Source organism: Paroedura picta, chromosome 1, assembly GCF_049243985.1.
Source record: "Paroedura picta isolate Pp20150507F chromosome 1, Ppicta_v3.0, whole genome shotgun sequence".
NCBI lineage: Eukaryota > Metazoa > Chordata > Lepidosauria > Squamata > Gekkonidae > Paroedura > Paroedura picta.
Window position 1 is genome coordinate 172,411,125 of NC_135369.1, and position 19,713 is coordinate 172,430,837.

Here is a 19,713-nt window from a genome sequence, read left to right on the forward strand (position 1 = left end):
CCTTGACCGGAGCCAGGGCCTTCTTGGTCCTGGCCCCCACTTGCGGGAATGAGCTTCCAGATGAGATCAGGGCCCTGCCGGAATTAAAACGATTCCACAGGGCCTGTAAAATGGAACTCTTCCACCAACCCTCCCATTGAGGCCAATGAAACAGCCACCAACCAGAGCCCAGAGGCCCCTTCCACCACCAACTGCAAACACTCCTAGAAAAACTGGATCTACAGATATATGGATAAAAAATTACGCCAAGCTGTAAAGTTTAAAGGTTCTACAGTTGAAAATGTTTTTAAGTTCCACTGTTTGATGTTTAAAAGTTCATGACGCTTTCTTTGTACTGTACTACAAATCTTTCTCGGGAAGCTTTGCCTGGTCTCGACCAAGGCCATGGCTTTTATGGTCCTGGCCCCAACCTGGTGGAATGAGCTTCCGGAAGAGCTGAAGGCCCTGTGGGAACTCTCTGCATTCCACAGGGTCTGTAAAACAAAGGTCTTCCGCTGGTTGAGACCAGGGCACGGAAGATCGGATGGGTCCCTCCAAGAGACACTGCATCAGGCCAGTCCATAGCTTTGTGGTGGCCAGCATCTGTAGAATCCCTCCTTGGTGCAGCAAGAGGGCACTAGTTGTTGTGGGGTGGAAGGATAGGTTTTTCACCACCAGGCTTTGTATTTTAATGTATTTTAATTAACTGTATTTGTGTGGGGTTTTATTGTGTAACCCACTGTGAGACGGCTTGATGATAGCGATGAGTAACAAATCCAATAATAATAATAATAATAATAATAATAATAATAATAATAATAATAATAATAATAATAATAATAATAATAAATGTAAACCTCCCTGAGTCACAAGGGAGGGAAGTATATAAATGTAATAAAAAATTAAAAAATAACGAATGGCATGGCACTCCTCCACCTCTGCTGAGATCTACTTCTTACCTTTTATCTGTGTCATTCTGCTGGTTCAGGAGACCCCCGGAGATGAGAGACAAATAGATTTCTGTCCCTTTGTCTCCTGCCAGAAGAAAAATAGGTATCCTTTCCTGGCTCTGACTCTAGATCTAGCTGCTCAGATTAGCTTTCTACTGGTACAGCTCCTAATTTCTCCATGTCCTCAAAGGAAGAAAAAGCTGACTGATTCTTGACACCTTGCGAGTTTGGTGTCTCTTGCATGCCAGGTGGGTCTACTCCATCACGAACCTTACAAACTGAACCGATACATTTAGTCCTTAAAAGTTTGTGACGGTTCATGGCTCATGGAACGGGACACACCACAAACCAAACTACACTTTCCTGGTCCGTGCCCATCCGTAGCCAAAGCAGGTATTTATTTTTAACGCCTGTAGAGTTTTCTACTGGCCGAGCAAAAGCCCTCACGGGCAAAAGTCCCACGAGCCCCTGCTCCCTTTTCAAAACATTTTGAGTGCCAGGAATGGTGCTGGGGTGCACCCAGGTGCCTATGGACACTATATTGATTATCCCTTTATTATAGTAAAGTTATGTTCTAGTTTGTTTCTGACTCCACTCTTGTTGGTATAAAGCTTTCCTATATTGAGTCTTTTAAATTAAATCTAAGGGCTGTTCACTTTTGATCTTGCCGGTGTGATAAGATGGGGCTTTCCTCCCCGCTAACCTAGCCCCCCATGAATGGACATGTGCAACATATGAAATGATGCCGCGCATAATGCTGATCTGTACTCAGCCAGATTCCCAATTCATGTATTCACACAGTTTTCATTGGCCTTATGAATAATGCATGAGAATTTTATATGGATGCAGTGGTGAACAAACCCTCTTTCCCTTCTCTTAAAAAAAAAGGCTTTGGGAGCTGACAGAGGAGGAAACCTTTGTTCCAGTCCATGCTTTGTGTCATCCCAATACTATTTTAGGCCGTGAAAACAGAGAATGCGGCCTTATTTAAGAGTCAAACCTTGTCTCTTATCCATAGGATCCGATGGAACACCTTAAAATAAAAAGACTCTCTGTGGTGTATACTGCTGTTTGCATTATCAAAGAAGGGTTTTACAACCATGGTTCCCCCCCTTGGACTTTTGTTCCGTAGCATGACAGATTTTCCCCCCTGAAGCTGTTTTTACTAGGGTGGTTTGACCTCTGGAACAAAAAGCACTCTGTTCTGCATTTCAGTCCAAAGGTGAGCATGGCAGTGGTGTCATGCCACATTGGCTCACTCTCCTGCACAAAGGGGGTTATGCTAAGAGCAGTGGGCTGACTCTATGGTGTCACTGTCAGGCTTTTCCCTGCTGCTGAGCATTTATGTCTCTACAAAGAGCGCATTGTGTACCAATGAATGACAGGCAGTTCTATATTAAGTAAGACATGGAAATACAGCTCATTTAGAAGCCATGAGGGTTGAATGAATGCATATTAAATGGCACCGTCCCAACAAAAGATGGCTGTTCCGGGCAGACAATCTGATTAGTAAATATTTATTTCATAACAAAAACCTTTAAAACATTTGGGATCCAGATTCAGACCACCAAATTAAATGACGCAGTGCCCTGTAGCACTCTCACGTCAGAATTTAAATTTGTGCGTTGAAGTTTTTTGTACAAGCAACTAGAGTCATCAAAACAAGGGTGAGAGTTAAGAAGCTGTTTTAAAGGAGTAGCATACATTTGGACAGGAAAGTGTCTCGTTTTGTGACTGCTGCAATGTACCGATTGGGAACAGATTATGTAAATTTTGTCAATTAGAGCCTGACTCAGTGCCACATATTTTACTTTATTGCCCATCGCATTTTATGCTCAGACAACGACTAATTGTTCCTATCTAGGTGGATCTTTCTGGCCCTTTGGACAGAATCAATAGACATTTGCCAGCTGATAGGTCCCCAGAAATAACGGAACTGGTGGCCGAATTCTTGGCCACTGTGAGACAAAGGGACAATCAGCTAGGCAAGAAACAGTTCTAGAACGGGGGCATCTACAATTGGTGGAAATTCTTGATTGCTGGGCATTCTGGAGGAATGTATTGTTGGTTGCTGCTTATTTTATTTCATCTATTTGTTTTATTTAGACTTATGTAATTACTATTAGAGCCTCTTGTGGTGCAGAGTGGTAAGGCAGCAGACATGCAGTCTGAAAGCTCTACCCATGAGGCTGGGAGTTCAATCCCAGCAGCCGGCTCAAGGTTGACTCAGCCTTCCATCCTTCTGAGGTCGGTAAAATGAGTACCCAGCTTGCTGGGGGGTAAAATGGTAATGACTGGGGAAGGCACTGGCAAACTACCCCGTATTGAGTCTGCCATGAAAACGCTAGAGGGCGTCACCCCAAGGGTCAGACATGACATGCTTCCACAGGGGAATACCTTTACCTTTACCTTTAATTACTATTAATTAATTATGAATTATCCCTATTTTGATGATTTTTATATGCCATTAAAGGTTTTTTGAATGTTGAACTTGACTGCTGCTTGACTTAGGGAATCTCTGAACCATTAAGCCAATAAAGGTATAAGAGAAAAGGAGAGTGGTTTGCCACACTAATCTGTTTTATGCTGGTGTTCAGCCATCTGCTGGTGTCCCTGAAGCCAGTTTGGTGTAGTGGTTAGGAGTGCGGACTTCTAATCTGGCATACCAGGTTCAATTCTGCGCTTCCCCACATGCAACCAGCTGGGTGACCTTGGGCTCGCCACAGCACTGATTAAACTGTTCTGACCGAGCAGTGATATCAGGGCTCTCTGAGCCTCACCCACCTCACAGGGGGTCTGTTGTGGGGGGAGGAAAGGGAAGGCAACTGTAAGCCGCTTTGAGCCTCCTTTGGGTAGAGAAAAGCAGCATATAAGAACCAACTCTTCTTCTTCAGTAATATCAAGGCTCCCTCAGCCTTACCTCCCTCACAGGGTATCTGTTGTGGGGAGAGGAAAGGGAAGGCGACTGTAAGCCGCTTTGAGACTCCTTCAGGTAGGGAAAAGCAGCATATAAGAACCAACTCTTCTTCTTCTTCTTCTTCTTCTTCTTGGAACTAGTGGCAGGGATGTGTTGAGTAATGCCCACAAAACTCAGGCTGACCAACAGCTTTGGGACTGTCTCCTGGAAACTATTTGGGTCTATCTGCTCAATGCTCTAATAATGTGCTCTGGTTAACACTTGGGAATTGTCAGTACTGGATGAGAGTCATGATTTCGGGACCTTTTTGTAAAGATCTTAATTAGAAAAATGGTTTATCTGCAGATTAATCTGGCCTCAAGGCAAATGAGTGGCTGATTAATAAGATCACGGTGGCGTCTTTGGAACTGAGATTACGGAGCCCTGATTTACTTTTCTATCCGTGGACTGGATGGGTGGGAGATCTAGCTAACCTGAAGTTTGCAGATTAAATCGCTGGAGCAGCTGTGATATAAACGCAGCCCAGACAGCAGCTACATTGTGTTCATTAGCTCTTCAATTTAATGTTCAACGAGCTGATAAAAAAAAGAAGCCATTTTATCCCTCCTTCTTGTCCACTGGGAACGCAAATGGATATTTAACCAGGAAAGGACAGTACATTTGCTTTCGATGGCTTTATCATTAAATCTGGAAAGTGTTTCATAGGGCCTTAGAAATTCTAATGGTGCCATAACCGCTTTCTGCCACTGCCCAGCACACCGTCCCTCGACTGGATATTGTATTGTGGGAAATTCAGTAGTTTCTTCCTAGAGAAAGGAAGCTTATTGCTTATATGCTACAGGGACATGTTGATGTAGGAAGATCTAAATTCTAGAGCGAAACACATGCAGCATTTCCTCTTTATAAAAAAAAGCAATATTGCAGACTCTCTGAAATACATGGAAAAATCAGTCTTGCTGCCCCAATTTTCTGCACCTGCTTTTGCTTTGCTTTTCTCTTCTTTGTTCATTGCCTTCGGTTTCCGTTTTTTTTTTTCATTCTTGTGGGACAAAGAGTTTTAAGTTCAGTTATTATCTACATAGGTGGTGATCTTAATTTGTAGAGGCCTCCAGAAGGCACGATTAAACATTGGGAAGCCATTGGCAACAAAGGAGATGGCCACTGATAACAAAGGAAAGCCGTTTCAAACAGGTTTTTCTCAACTAATTTGGATTAGGCTGGAAGTCGTTCCACAGATTTGCGAGTCCTTCCCCCTGACTTTCCCAGCATGAAGCAAGTGGTGTTATTAGATCTGCACTGAGGTTAACAGGAACCATAATTCACTTTTATATAGAAATCTTATTCCATGTTCTGGTTGCATACCTGCAGCACTTAATATTAACCTCAGTGCAGATATAATGCAGTACTTTGATTATTGTTGGGATGAGAGGGTTAAATGTGCACGAAAGGGGAAGCAGCACAGAGGTTGGTACTCCAATCTCTTAACCCAAGTTAAAGGACTAAAGTCACAGCTTTAGGGAGGGTTTTTTCCTGCTTTGGTTTTCAACAAGTAGCTCTAAAAATGACCAAAGGCTACTATAGTGTATCCAAAGCTCCCTTGTGACCTATGTCCCATAGCAGATTTCATACGCATTATTATTATATTACTATTTAAATTTATTACCTGCCACTCCTGGAACCGGCTGGTGGCGGGGTACAATTTGTCCACAACAAAAACCCCATTGAAACAGACTAGGACATAAAACCATACAGCAAAAATCAAAATCTCAAGAACACGGCGGTAAATTCAACCTCCTAACCCCCCCTCCCCCAATAACATCTGAAAGGGGAAGTTGGGAACACAGATGAATGGGATCAATTGTCCATCAGGCGCTCTATTGCTCATCTGTAAAATCTTTGGAGGCAGTTCACTGGTAACCTACCAGTTTGCACCATAAAGTGCAGCTCCATACAGGAAATCGGATCCGGTACTCTTATTGAAAGCCATGATGAGGAGACAAGGAACTATTTCAGCACCTTGCTGGGCAGAGGTGCTGAGTAGATGGCAGGACCAAGTTCCATCCACTAGTGTCATGGTTTGTACAGGGCACTATACGTGGTTAGGGTGGTCAACCTCCAGGGGGAGCCATGGACATTATTTGGTATTACAACTCATTGCCCGACAACATAAATTAGTTCCCCCGGAGAAAGTGACTGCTTTGGAAGGTAGACTCTGGCATTAATACCCTCTCTTTCCCAAACCCTGCCCTCCCCAGGAGCCACACCCAAAATATCCAGATATTTCCCAACCTGGAATTGGCAGTTCTAATACATTTCTGAGCTAGGACCCTCAGCTTTCTGCCACAAATTGGCCGCACCTTCAGTAAGCAAAGGTGTTGGAATATCCAGTCCTCGCTGAGCCCAGCCTTTGTACTGCTAACCTTACAGAGTACTGCTGATGCTCATTACACTTGAACGAATACTATCTGTCCATTCTCTCCCTTCAAGAATGATGGTAATTACAATTTTTCAGTTACTATGGAGAAATGCTTCTCCTTTTAGCAGGTCAAGTGTTTCAATTATCTCAGACCTTCTCCATTAATTATTTGCTTTGCTTTCTAAGTTCATATCCCTGACAGAATTGGAACAACAGAATTACTTACAGGAACAGTAAAAAATAATGATGATCACTCCCAAGACCAACATTGATCTTCATCACCTTTGTTACTTGTTCATTTGTAGCTTCGCTTTGTCGGTTGCTTTCGCTGCCGCACGACAATTTTCCTAGGCTGTGCCTGTCTAAGGCCACACAATGACCTTTGCGAGTTTAAGGATTATTTATTTTTTCCCCGGCTTTCCCCTATCAAATAAGTCAAATGACGGGAGAAAAGGGTATCGTGGTCTGTTCTGCCTCTACCTTCCTTGTCTTTCTTTGAACAAGTATAAGGGGGGGAAACAAACAAACCCACCCTCTGTTTTCTAGTTTAGGAAAATTGCTATTAACTTCTCTCATGCAAATAGGGGTTTTTTTTGGCAATTATTTTTTCATGATGGAAATGCATTCTCTGTTTGCCTAGCTCACAGTGGCCAGACCTTGACTTGAAAGGTACACGCCTGAGTAATTCGAGAAAGACAAGCAAAGATAAGCGAATTGCGGGCTTGGATCTCCTTTCTCTCTCCCACCAGGCCGGAACTGAGAGGGCTCTGGAGGCGAAAAGGAACAAGACTGAACACAGCAGCAACAGCAGCAGCTAGATCCACTGTGCATAAAGCAAGGGTCCCTTGAGCATTAAAGCCCAGCAAAGATCAGGTGGGGGTTTTAAACATTGAAGGGTTCTTAACTAAGACCCTGTAGGAGTATATGGAATGGGTGGTTTCATTGTTATTTGTAGGGATCACGCTGCCATCCTAAGCAAATCTCCCCAGAATCTTACGCAAGTCTTATTTGATGGGGCTCCTTTCCAGGAAGGCCTTCTAGAGTTGCCCTGGCAACTAATGCTTAAGTCAAGGCACAGCTTAATTGGTGGGCTTGGGCTCTGACATCATACTTTTTTTTTTTTTAGTGTCTTAATGCCTTTCCTTTCTGTAGGGAGTGAAAGGAAATGTCAAAAGGTGACCGCAAGGTACGAGTATCTTTCGTTAAATTGCAAGTCATTGTGCCCTGGGACTGAGCTGGCATTAAATAAATTGGTTAGAGCCTTCATATGTTCTGTCTGAGAGGTGAAGCAACTAAGGCTGCAATCCCTTGCTCACTGGCTGTGAGGTTTCCTTCTGAGTGCTCTGCAGAGGACGGCGCTGTAAAAAATGTTTACTTCGTTGTCACTATTCTGGCATCTCTCAAAAGTATAACTAGTTTCAGAATTACAGAAATCAGTTCCCCTGGGCAAAATGGCTCCTTTGGAAAGCATTATCCCACCCTGATTTCTCTTCACTCCTGAAATCCGGCCTGCCCTGGAGTACACCCTCCAACTCTTCAAATATTTCCCACCCCAGAACTGGCAACCCTAACAGACATGGCCCAAATGTGCATCTTGAAGGACTGAAAATCATTCTCACAAACCTTTTGTCCTTATGTACTGAGACGGGGATATGCCTTTAAAATGTTTGCGAAGTAGCACAGGTCTCGATAGAGCCTCTTGTGGCGCAGAGTGGTAAGGCAGCAGACATGCAGTCTGAAAGCTCTGCCCATGAGGCTGGGAGTTCGATCCCAGCAGCCGGCTCAAGGTTGACTCAGCCTTCCATCCTTCCGAGGTCGGTAAAATGAGTACCCAGATTGCTGGGGTGTAAATGGTAATGACTGGGGAAGGCACTGGCAAACCTGAGTCTGCCATGAAAACGCTAGAGGGCATCACCCCAAGGGTCAGACGTGACTTGGTGCTTGCACAAGGGATACCTTTACCTTTTTACAGGTCTCGAAACTTCTGCTTTCCCCCCAACATACCTGTTACTTGCACATTTAAGGTTTGCTGCTCACGTAAGCATTCTTTAATTAATGTGGTTTCTGTTGCCTCAGGAAACAAGTTTTTGCCCTTCCTCTCTGAAGCATTTTGGCAAGCGTAGTATCCATTCTGGTAACAGCTGCAGGTTGCAAGTCTAATGTTTTAACTTTATATTGAATAGAGTGTCCTTTGCCAAGGTTAGGCAGCGAGATGGTAATAAGAGCCACAGAAATGTCTAGCTTCTGCTTTAAGAGGCACCTGCGTTTGCTCAATATGAATGTGTTTTTGGTTCCCCTCCTTCGAAAGGCAGTTAAGATGTGCGTGGGGTGAGAGAATCCCTGTGCGGTGTGGTGATAGAGGAGATTATGGTATAAAAAATATTAACTTGCAGGCGAGCTGTTGAACACAGAAGGATAACTTCCTCTTATTTTGGCAGGAAATCAATGTATAACATCAAGACCGTATATTGACAACTTGATTATAAAGGACATTGAATATACTTAACCCTGGAATAACACTGCTACAAAATAGAAAAAGACACTTATTCGGCATCAACAAGTCTAGAATCTGTGAAATCGTCTCATTCCTTTCCAGTGTAGTTGGTGACGGTATTTTGTTATGACCTTTCTCACTCTCCTGTACCCGCTCCCCTTCTCCACGTTATAATTCACATTTACAAGTCTTTAATTCTGGCCTCTATAATCATTGGTGTATTCATAACCAGTTGTTTAAAATAGTTCTTTGTTTTTTTTTTCCCAACATATTCAGCATTTCTAAAATTTTCTTTGACTTACCAGTTATTTTCGCTGAGAAACTCATTGGTGTTTTTGGGTGCATGGAAAATAAGGGCATTAGATGCACTAATATATAATTTTCCATGGAGTAATCTTATTTATAATGTACATTTTATTTCAGTTCAAGTCCTATGATTCTGGTACACAGGTGACCTATGTTAGATCATAGAATATAAGCAAAATACTCTGTTACATAGACTGAGATATAGGCTGTAGTCCTGAGGATACTACTCTGGGCATAAATCTCACTGAATAAAATGGGACCTGCTTCAAGAGTTGGTCTGTTTAGGATTGCTCCCATAAGTATTATATTAGTGGTCCTCAGATTTGCTTCTGAGGTAAGAATGTGCCGTACAAATAACATCATTTTTAGTTAGAAGCAAGTGGGAGCCTGCAAAGGCTTGTGGAAGGCATCTCATTTCCCCCTCCCCCATTATTTCCTCTTCCCCTTTCCTGAAAGTCCCCATACCTTCTCCCCTTTTTCCATTCCTTCTCTCCTACCTGGAGATCTCTTGGAATTACAATGGATCTCCCACCTATAGAGAGATCAGTTTTCCTTAGGGCTGCCAGATCGAAGTACAAAAATGGTTGGAGATTTGGGGGTGAAGCCTTGGAATTACAAGGTTTGGGGATGGAAGCAAACTCAGCAGGCTATAATGTCATAGAGTCCACCCTCCAAAGTAGCCATTTTTGTCAGGGGAATTGATCTCTGTGGTCTGGAGACTAGTTGTAATAGGGTATGATCTCTAGCTTCTACCCAGAATTTGGCAGAGCTAGTTCTCCTGTTGAAAATGGCGACGTTAGAGTGTGGAATCAATGGCATTATATCCCCACCCTGAGGTCCCAGGTTTCTCCTTCTGACCTCATAGCCAGCTACTTTTATCTGCTCCTCTGTCTTAACCTTTCGCTCTCCACACCCCTCCAGCCTATGCCTTGAAAAACCTAACCAGTTCTGTGGCCACTGGGCAGGCCCACTTGCATGGTAGGGCCTATTCCATCTTTCTATTTCTTGGCAATCCCCATATCCTCTCATCTTTCTCTGCCTTGTTCTCTCCTCAGCCATTCACTTTGATCTGCCTCCCATCTGCAGCTATATTTATTAGTTATTTACCTCATTTATATCGCACCTTTCTTCACAGTGGGGGCCAAAGCAATTTACATAACTCTCCCCTCAATATTATCCTCACAACCACCCTGTGAGGTGGATTAGACTGAAAGTATGTGACAGGACCAAAATAATCCTCAGAGGTCCCAGAGCAATGTGAGATTATGAACCTGGGGCTCCCTGAGCTTACTCTGAAGATCTAACTGCTATACCACATTAGCTTTTATAGAGGATCTGTTATTTGAACAGGCCTAGTTGGGTCATGCAGCTCTAGTAGTATCAAGTCACCTAAAGGTTGCTGAAAGACCAGCCTCCAAATGGGACCTGGAGTTCTCTCCGAATTACAACTGGATGCAGAGAGCTGACTCCCTGGAGAAAATAACTGGTTGGAGGGTGTAATCTTTGGTATCCAACTGAGGTCTCTCCCCTCCCTGAACCCTGCTTTCCTCAGACTCCTTGAGAAAATCTCCAGGAAATCCTCAATTTGGAGCTGGCAACCCTAGCCTGGCCTGGCCCTTAAAATAGGCTAGAAAAGGCTGTATTCTCTACCCCTGCCTTTTTCCTCACATAAACCCAACTTTAAATACTGTGGTTGCCTAGCAATGGCCACTAAGGGTATCTGTTGCTTAAAGCTACAGGCACTCGTTTTATTATTTTTGGCTTTTTACAACTCAATGTATTTTTTTTTAAGATTTCCCATATTTCTGCAAACCTGGGGCCCTTTTCAGATACGTAGAAAGATCTGCCTTACCCGTTCATAGCTCGAGTCGCCAGATTTAAGTTTCGAGAGATTGGCTAACTTTATTCGAAAACAAAATGGGATGAAACGTGATGGATCTAACAGGATAATTTCTTCAGCATTCCTGTTTAGATTTTCCTTATTCTGCACATCTGTACTCCTAACACTGAATGCTTTGCCCAGTACTAGTTGTCAAAGGAATGATTTGTTGGTGGCGAAACAATAATCAGAGTTTTAGGGGTTTTTAGGAGATACAGATACTAATCCCTGCTTAGCCAGACAATTCTCTGTGATGCTGAGTACATCAGCCTCCGAGTTGAAGCTAGCATTCAAGCTGAGGTATTTTGAGGGTAAAATTGTATTTCATACCAGAGGATACACACTTTGTAGGACCCAAGCCGCAGCCTTGATTTTTTCCAACTCGTTTTCCATCTTTGCCTTTCTGTTTGTTTTCTGCTTGTTTTCCCTCAGCACCACATTATTGTTATTGTTATTGGGGGAGGATGGCAGCCAGCGTGGGGGCAGGAGAGGGGCTTGCTTGCTTCATTGTGGAATGTTGAAGGCATTTCAGAGTCTGTGCTGCAGCCTGGCAACCCTGTTTATTGCCACGATTTGGAAATAGATAAGGACAAGGGGAGACTTGAGGAAGTCACAGAGAAATGTCTGAGAAGGAGCCATTGTAAGACTCCTGGCTCACTCTTTTAAGAAGTGGTCCACCCTTAAATGGATTAAAGTCCTCTTCTGACTGACAGGAAGTCCCTTTTAATCCCCCTCTCTCGCTTCAAGGATTATATGCTTCAGGCATTCCTGTAATATTCACACTGTTTCAGGGCTGCTTTTCCGTTCCCTACTTTGTTTTTTAAAGATCGCTGTGTCTGCCTCGTTTATTTTATGAGCAAAAGTAGCTCTCCCCCTCAGAAATGCAAGCCATTCTTGTTCATGCTCAAAGAATGCAAACTTAGGACCAAGTTTGACCCAGGCTGCCACAATTCTGCTAACTTTCTTATCCTCCATCGCTACCCACCTTAAGCGTAGCACTAAATGCCTTCCAATTAGTTACCCTCCAAACTCCAAGCTTATCTGCAGAGTATCCTTTATTCCCATGTGTGGAGGTTAAGGCAGTAGATCGGAGGAGATGACCTTCCGGTAATGAGGTTCTTCAGATTTTCAGTCAATTAATATAAAATCTTCTTTAACTGCTCTTTCCCAGCACCTACCTCGGTTTAGCAACGCCTTCACCACTGCTACGCACCCATTAACTCTCTTTCTGTTATCTTTGTCATCAGTACTTACAGGATCCAAGTTTATGGGAAACTGGAAATTGGCTGAAAATTGTCTTTGCTGCATTTTGAGACTTTCCTGTTGCTGACTACCAATAGTAGCTGGCTGAAAAAAAAAATAGTTCATTGGATCTCAACTGATGCTTGTGCATTGTATCAGCTGTCCTGCAGCATTGACTTCCCAGTTCTTTATGGACTACCATGTTTATTTTGACCTGTAGCCGTTCCAAGTATACATTCCTGAGCTCTTTGAAGGGAGGTCAGGATGAAAATAAGTAAACAGATGACTGTTAGCTAGAATCAGACATTGCAACTACCTGAGCACTTGCAGTCTCTGCCCCTAATGTCCTGGAAATGCAACTGGAAGCATCGCAGTCCTTCCAACATGCCGTTATCGTAAGTGCAAGGAATCCTAATCTTAAACATCTCTCTCCCATGTTAATTTGCAAAGAATTTCACAACCCCATTAGAGGCATCGTATAGCACAGTGGTTCTCAACCTTCCTAATGCTGCGACCCTTTAATACAGTTCCTCATGTTGGGGTGACCCCCAACCATAAAATGATGCAAGAGTTCTTTCACATAGATTAAACTGAAACTGACCAATGGCATGAAGATCCATTGTTCATGATTGTATATGAATTGGGTATAAATTGTATATAAATTGGCGGGCGCCTTCAGGAGGAGCGGCAACAGTGGCAGCACCCTCCTCCCCCAGCCAAGCTGCTCATCCCACCGCGATCTCTGTGAAAGGGTCATTGGACCCCCAAAGGGGTCCCAACCCCCAGGTTAAGAACTACTGATACAGCAGATTTCCTCCCCATCTCCTATCTGTTGGATGAGGGAGCTTTAAAAGGAAGGCAGCATGTAGCTAGCCATATCACTGTTTACATCTTTTAAACTATCTATCTTTGTTATCCTGTGACATCATTACTGGTACTTTTCTGCAAATACCACTGTGTTTTGCTCAACAATGACATTTGTATAGTGAGAAATATACTTGCTGCCAAGGGGGAAAGGGGTATTTTCCTGAGTTGATATTTATATAAGTCATTTTTATAGAACCTAGATCTGTCATAATTGGAGAGAAGAGATCATATGCTGTCAAAAGCTGGTAAGGTACATGGGTTTGCTTTCAAACTGTAGTTTGACATCAAGAAAATACTGTACGGAGCAGTAAAATTGCCCATGTTTCTGGCCTGGAAACAGCATGTTCCATTGTTTGCCTGCCTGTTTAATAAAAATTAAAAGGTCAATTAAAAATTAAAAGCCTTAATAATAAATTTTCAGATAGCTTGGTAGCACTGAAATAAATCGTATCTGTTTCTTCTATACTACTGAATTAGCAGTCTGATTGTGTGGAAGCAAGGGAAAGAATTTATCAGTTCTGATGAATATTCCAAAGCACGGTTTAACAATATCAGGAACATGGCTTTCCCCTGTTCCCCCTCATGTACATCTCTGTTTTCAATTTGCTGTTCAGTGCAAACCTTATTTTGACCAATTATGCACGGGCTGGAATGCCCATGATGGTGGTGACAGGAAACCCCCCGATTATGCATGACATCACTGCTGTCTGAGCCCTGGCCTGACCCAGGCTCTCAGAAGACCCGCATTAAGAAAACACGTATTCCCCCGCAGACCAGGATCCACTTAGAACGCAGGTGAGGGCTAGGTCGGACTAGCCCAGTGAATAATTGAAGGAGCCGGGCTTTCAGGCCCGACAACTCCCCTGACCTACAGCATCCCTACAGGGATGCTGGCTCTGCAGAGCAGACAGCATGCTGCTCCCCACTATTGTGCAGTGGGAGCTCCATGCCCAGTGCTTCCAGCCCTGTGTTGTATGCACAGGGCTGTTGCATCAGGGCAACCAGCATGCACCAGAGGAGGCCATCCTCCGTGCATATGCGGAGAACGACGGGGCTTTTTGCCCCACCACAATGGAACAGCAGCAGCCTGGCCTAGCTGCTGCAGTGCATAATAGGTCTTTGTTGTGATGTCAGAAATGCCAAACCAGAGTTGAGTTGTGCTTGCTCTCTGAACCAGAATTAGAAATTGTGGTTTGAAGTGCATTTCCAATTCTGTTTGGGAGGAAGCAATCAAGCTGTAATTTGGTGATTAAGTTTATTGTGACATCTGCTTAATTGTCTGCTTAAACAGCAAACAATTGGGGGGTGTATGCAAGTTATCTAGCCGTAGCTACGTTTTGATTGTGTTGGAGAATTGTTTGAACTGGTCCACTCACTGCATTCAGATATAACATTCAGGTGTTGAGTCCTGGCTTGTAGGCAAGTAACAAACTGCAGTTTGAACATAGTCGCAAATAATGGTTTCTGCAGCCCACTGAGCTTTGAGCCTAAGACTTTCTGAGGCTTATTCTTGTGTCGAGTTCAGCTGTTGTGTTAATGTTCACCAGCAGTGTGAAAAACCTTCCATCCTTTCATGAGAGAAAGATTAATTTTGAGTTATTGCCTGTTTTGTAGATGAAGAAGCAAAGAGCTTCATATATCAGCGCCGAAAAAGTGCTAGACAGCAGTGCCAAAAAGAGTTTAGCAGAACCGGCTATACTTCATCAGAGGAACGGCCAAGGGGTTGAAAAGAAATTAAAATGAGCCGTAACAGTTGGAATTCACACAGGCGCATGGAGAATCTTTCTAAGATAAATAAAACATGTCTTATAAAGCATTGAGTAGACAGGACTGCAGTAATGGAAAGTGTATCTCACAGAAAACAATTGGGAAAAATAAAAGTAAGTATTCAGACATCAGACCAAAGCTTTCTGTCAGCATGCTTACCAAAACCACAACTTCAAACAGAATCTCCTGGTTTGTTTCTCTTGCCTTCTTATCTTCGCGCAATGAAAAGGGGCTTACATCTACGAAAAGTCGACCCAAGGGTAATTTTCGCCAGGGTTATTCCTATATACCTGTAGCAGGCCTATTTTGAGTTCTCAAACTCTTTGTTAGTGAAAACCTCACAGTGAATACATCTTTTAAAATTTAACTTTTCAAGACTATCCAAGAAACTCCAACAAAACAAAGGTATATCATGGTTTTAGCAATCATTTTGGGGTTATAGAAAGGTACGTAAAATGATGGCTATCACAAAGCAGAAATCATTTTAACAAAGGAAATCTCATTTGAATTTTTTAGCAAATTGTAACAAGAAGCAAGGAACGAGGCTTCCTCAGTAGCAGACATTGTGGAGGATGCAGGATTGACACTATATCTCTTGAACCAATCAGGATAGAGACTGGAAAGAAATTGATGTTAGACTACCTCCCAGGCACCTTTGCATGGCTTCTTAAATGCTCCCACCTTCACAGTTTTCTGACACAAGGACTATGTCAAAATGTGTCTCCGTGACCTTTTCTGCACAGGGAAGAAAGGCTGAGCCGGTGCTCATATGGCAGTGGGACTAATCCCCACTTCCACACAACATTGGCGTCAGTCTGGCCCTAACCAGGGCCTGGTGTGCTTTAGACCCTCTATTATCCTGCAGCAAGGGAATGTGTTCCCTTTTCTGCCATGGGCACCAACAGGGCCTATCCCAGCACAGGCCCATGTGGAAGATGAAGAGTCGGGCCCTCCGGGGACCAAAAATGCCCCAGTGGGTTCCACAGCACTTTGTAGTAGTGCGGAACCAACTGGGGCAATTAAAATTTTTTCACAAATGTGGGCTTGTGTTGTTACGCAAACCTGCCTTCATGAAAATAATGTCCACCCTGCTACCACCACCCCTCCCCGTGTGGTAGAACCTTTCTGCCCTGGCATTCTCATGTGGAGGCAGAAATCAGGTGGGTGGGGTCTGCTGCTGGAAACAGCCCCTCATGGGGGACACAGGAAGTGGTGGGGCAAATGGCCCTGTTGCAAACTCCCGCCGGCAGCCCAGTGTGGCCACCGCCATGCGGAATAGGTCAATCAGTGCTTTTCGTTTCCATCTCTTCCCATCACCCCAGTAGAAATACCCTGCTCTAAATGTTTCTCATCCTTTATTACCTAATCCAGTATGTTGGGGAAAAGTTTATTTTATTTCATTTTTATTTATAAAATTTCTGTCCTGCCTTTCTGGAGAACCTGCTCATGGGGGGCTACGAAGTAATATGTGATAAAAACCCAGCATAGTAGGAGCTGTTAACATTAAAAACACTATTAAAAACCCACCCGAGGCATAAAAACAGCATGAAACTGGGAACAGTTTAAAGAGAGTGTCATAAAATCATTATTAGTGTAAAAACAGAGTATAAAATATTAAAACCTCAACAGCCTACATAAAAAAAACCAATTATTGTGGCCTAGTGCCTGATAGACGGCAATGTAGGTACTAAAAGGTATTAAAAGGCAGTTGTGTAGCTATTCAAACATTGAGGATAAGTTTTTTCCACGGGAAGGGTTGCCCTCGATGATGGGGCAAATTCCCGATCCAGATGATGTTGTGGCTGGGCTGGGGCTGTCCTAGGCCCGGCCTGACTCAAGCCTTCCATGTTCTCTTTTTGCCTTGGGCCTATGTCGTGGCTTGGGCCTATGTTCTCTTTTGGCCTTGGACCTTGGGCCACAGGGCCTATGTCGTGCCTGGGCTGAGGGCAAGGGAAGAGTTGGGTTGTCCAAGCCTGGCTCTTCCCCACCTGCGGCTGTGACTACAGCATCCCAGAAGGGACAACAATTGCCCCTGGTGGCTTCGCTGCACTGCAAAACACGGCAGAGCTGCCTGGGGCATTTTAAAAATCATTTTGAAGAACAGGATATTGCGTTGTAAACTCAAAAGTGGCCCTTGCCAGCCCTCATTGCAGCGGAATTTCTTCACCCAGGCTGTGGTGCAGAATAGGTCACTGTAAAACAGCCATTTTCTCCAGGGGAACAGGTATTTGTTATCTGTCTGTTGTAATTCCAAGCAACCATAACCACATTTGAGGGGCCACTGCTGAAAAAGCCTTATCTCTGGCTACCGTCTGCCTCACCTCTGCACAAGAGGACCAAGGCTTGTTACGGGGTTCTTTGCTTGTAGGTAGGACAACATGCACTACAGTTTATATCATTTATGGTGTGCAATTTTAATGGTTTTTATATGGTTTTTTATTATTTAATCGTGGCTTGCATCATACAGATCTCTGGAGAAGTGGCATATACAGTTTTTTAATCAGCGATGCAGTAACATCATTTCCAGTTTTGTGCAGGAAGTCATGTCATGCTACAACAACAACGAGGCATCCTACCCAAGCCTGTGAAGCAAAGGCAAGGAAGAGAGTTTGATTCTGCTACTGCAGAAGACCTGGCCCTCCTTAGTGGCATGTCACCTACAGAATACCTTCCGACAACTAATATTAGGTGCAGGGAAACACCAAATAGTTTATAGGTTAAAACGGCTAATTTAAGTGTAGGATAGTCATAAAAATAGGATGCAAATTAAAAATATTCATTGCACTGACTTTTACCTTGTGACTTCTACACTGTACCTTCCTTCAAATCCCACTAAAGCTTGCTTATGCCTTTCAGAGATCCATGTGCTAGAAAATAGCCTCCCTCAAGCAGCATAGTTCTAAAAAAGGCTTAAAGCTGGAGCTTGCTCATTGCTCAGCTGCTCTTAGTTATATCTGCGATATATTGTGCTATAAAGGTCAGGTAACATTGGAGTGTAGTTGTATTTAATATGTTTGCCTTTAACCTTCTTTTCATTGTCCATAATGATACATTCCTTTATTAACTAATAAAAAAGATCTCATTAGGATCATTATAATGAGAAACAGGAACACGTTTTTAAATATTCAGTGTATTTATTTGCTCCATTTATACCCTGCCTGTCTCCCCGGTGGGGATTTACAGCTGTTTACATCATTCTCCTTTTCTCCATTTTATCCTCATGACCAGTGGTCCCCAACCTTTTTATCACCGGGGACCACTCAACGCTTGACAATGTTACTGAGGCCCAGTGGGGGGGGGGTAGTTTATTCCTCTACTCTCAACCACTGCCCTAACGCTCTCTGATCGCTATGGTAATGTTTAAACATCCCTTCAAAGTAAGATATAGACACGCCACAACAATGAACATAAGGAAAATTTTATTTTCATGGAAATTTTAACTAATGACAATGACAAATCCATGGGAACCCTGAGCTTGATTCTCTGCAACGAGATAGTCCCATCTGGGAGTGATGGGAGACAATGACACCCAAAGTGTGTTGTAAAGGGCCGGGGGGGATGAAGTAAAGGGCCGGGGGGGGGAGAAGGCGTCCTTCGCGGCCCACCTCCAGTTAGTCGACAGACCACATGTGGTCCGCTGCCCACAGGTTGGGGATCATTACTCATGACAACTCTAGGAAGTAGATTTGGCTGAGAGTGTCATTCATTCATTCATTCATTCACATTTATATACCTGTTTACCATTTATTATCCAGAAAAACCTATATCTGGTCTTTGCAAATCCCATGATCTTAGTTTTTTCAAAGTTTATTTTTTGTTGATTGTCACTACAGTAATCTCTGAATGGCCGGAGATAGCGTATAAGGCCAACTCGAGTTCTAGATAAGATAATTGTGTCATCCGCATATAAAAGAAGTGGAGTGGGTCTTTTGCCAAGAATGGGGCAATGACCATTAACTTTGTCAAAATAGAAGGGTCCATAGAGAAGTGATAGAATTGCCAACCTTCAGGTGGGCCCTGAGGATCTTCCAGATTTGCAGCTGACCTCCAGATTTACAGATATTCGTTTCCCTGGAGAAAATGGCTGCTTTGCAGAATGAACTCTTATGGCAGGGGTAGTCAAACTGCGGCCCTCCGGATGTCCATGGACTACAATTCCCAGAAGCCCCTTCCAGCTGGCAGGGGCTTCTGGGAATTGTAGTCCATGGACATCTGGAGGGCCGCAGTTTGACTACCCCTGCTCTATGGCATTATACTCCACTGGGCTTAATGATGTTATACTCCCCAGCTTGGAATAGCGGTTAAGAGCAGCAGCCTCTAGTCTAGAGATCCGAGGTTGATTCCCCACTCTGCCATGTGCAGCCAGCTGGGTGACCTTGGGCCAGTCACAGTTCTCTCAGAGCTTTCTTGTAAGTCACTTTGAGACTTCTTTGGGTAGTAAAAAGCCCATATCTCCAGGGATTTCCCAACCTAGAGCCAGCAACCTTACAAAACAAGGATTCAGGCTGCATATTCCAGATATACTACATTAACTTCAATGGTACAGAAGTATTTCACTAATATTCATTGCTCTGGGGCTTTTTCTTTAGAGAGTTCAAGCTGGACTGAAAGGGAGGTGGAAAGTCAGAAGAGAACAAAACTGACAGGGAAACTTACCAATCATTGCAATCGAACCAGTCTTGCAATAGATTTTTTTTTTAAATTTCTACAGCATTCCGATCAATGACTGTGAGAGTTCTTGATCCCATATAAGCAATAGCTCCTCTCTCTTACTGTGATTGTGTCTGTGATGTTCTCATAGAGACTGCATGTATTTACTGGTTTTAGCATAGGGTTTCATAGTTCTGTAGCTCACTTGTGCATGCAAGTAAGATTTTCACCAGGTTGAGTTGTGTG

At 43.5% G+C, this 19,713-nt stretch overlaps 1 protein-coding gene across 5 annotated transcripts in view; it reads left to right on the plus strand.

Annotated features, from left to right (window-relative positions):
* The window catches only part of KLHL29 (kelch like family member 29), a 562,720-nt gene that overhangs the window by 249,821 nt on the left and 293,186 nt on the right, over positions 1-19,713 (plus strand). The window lies entirely within an intron of this gene.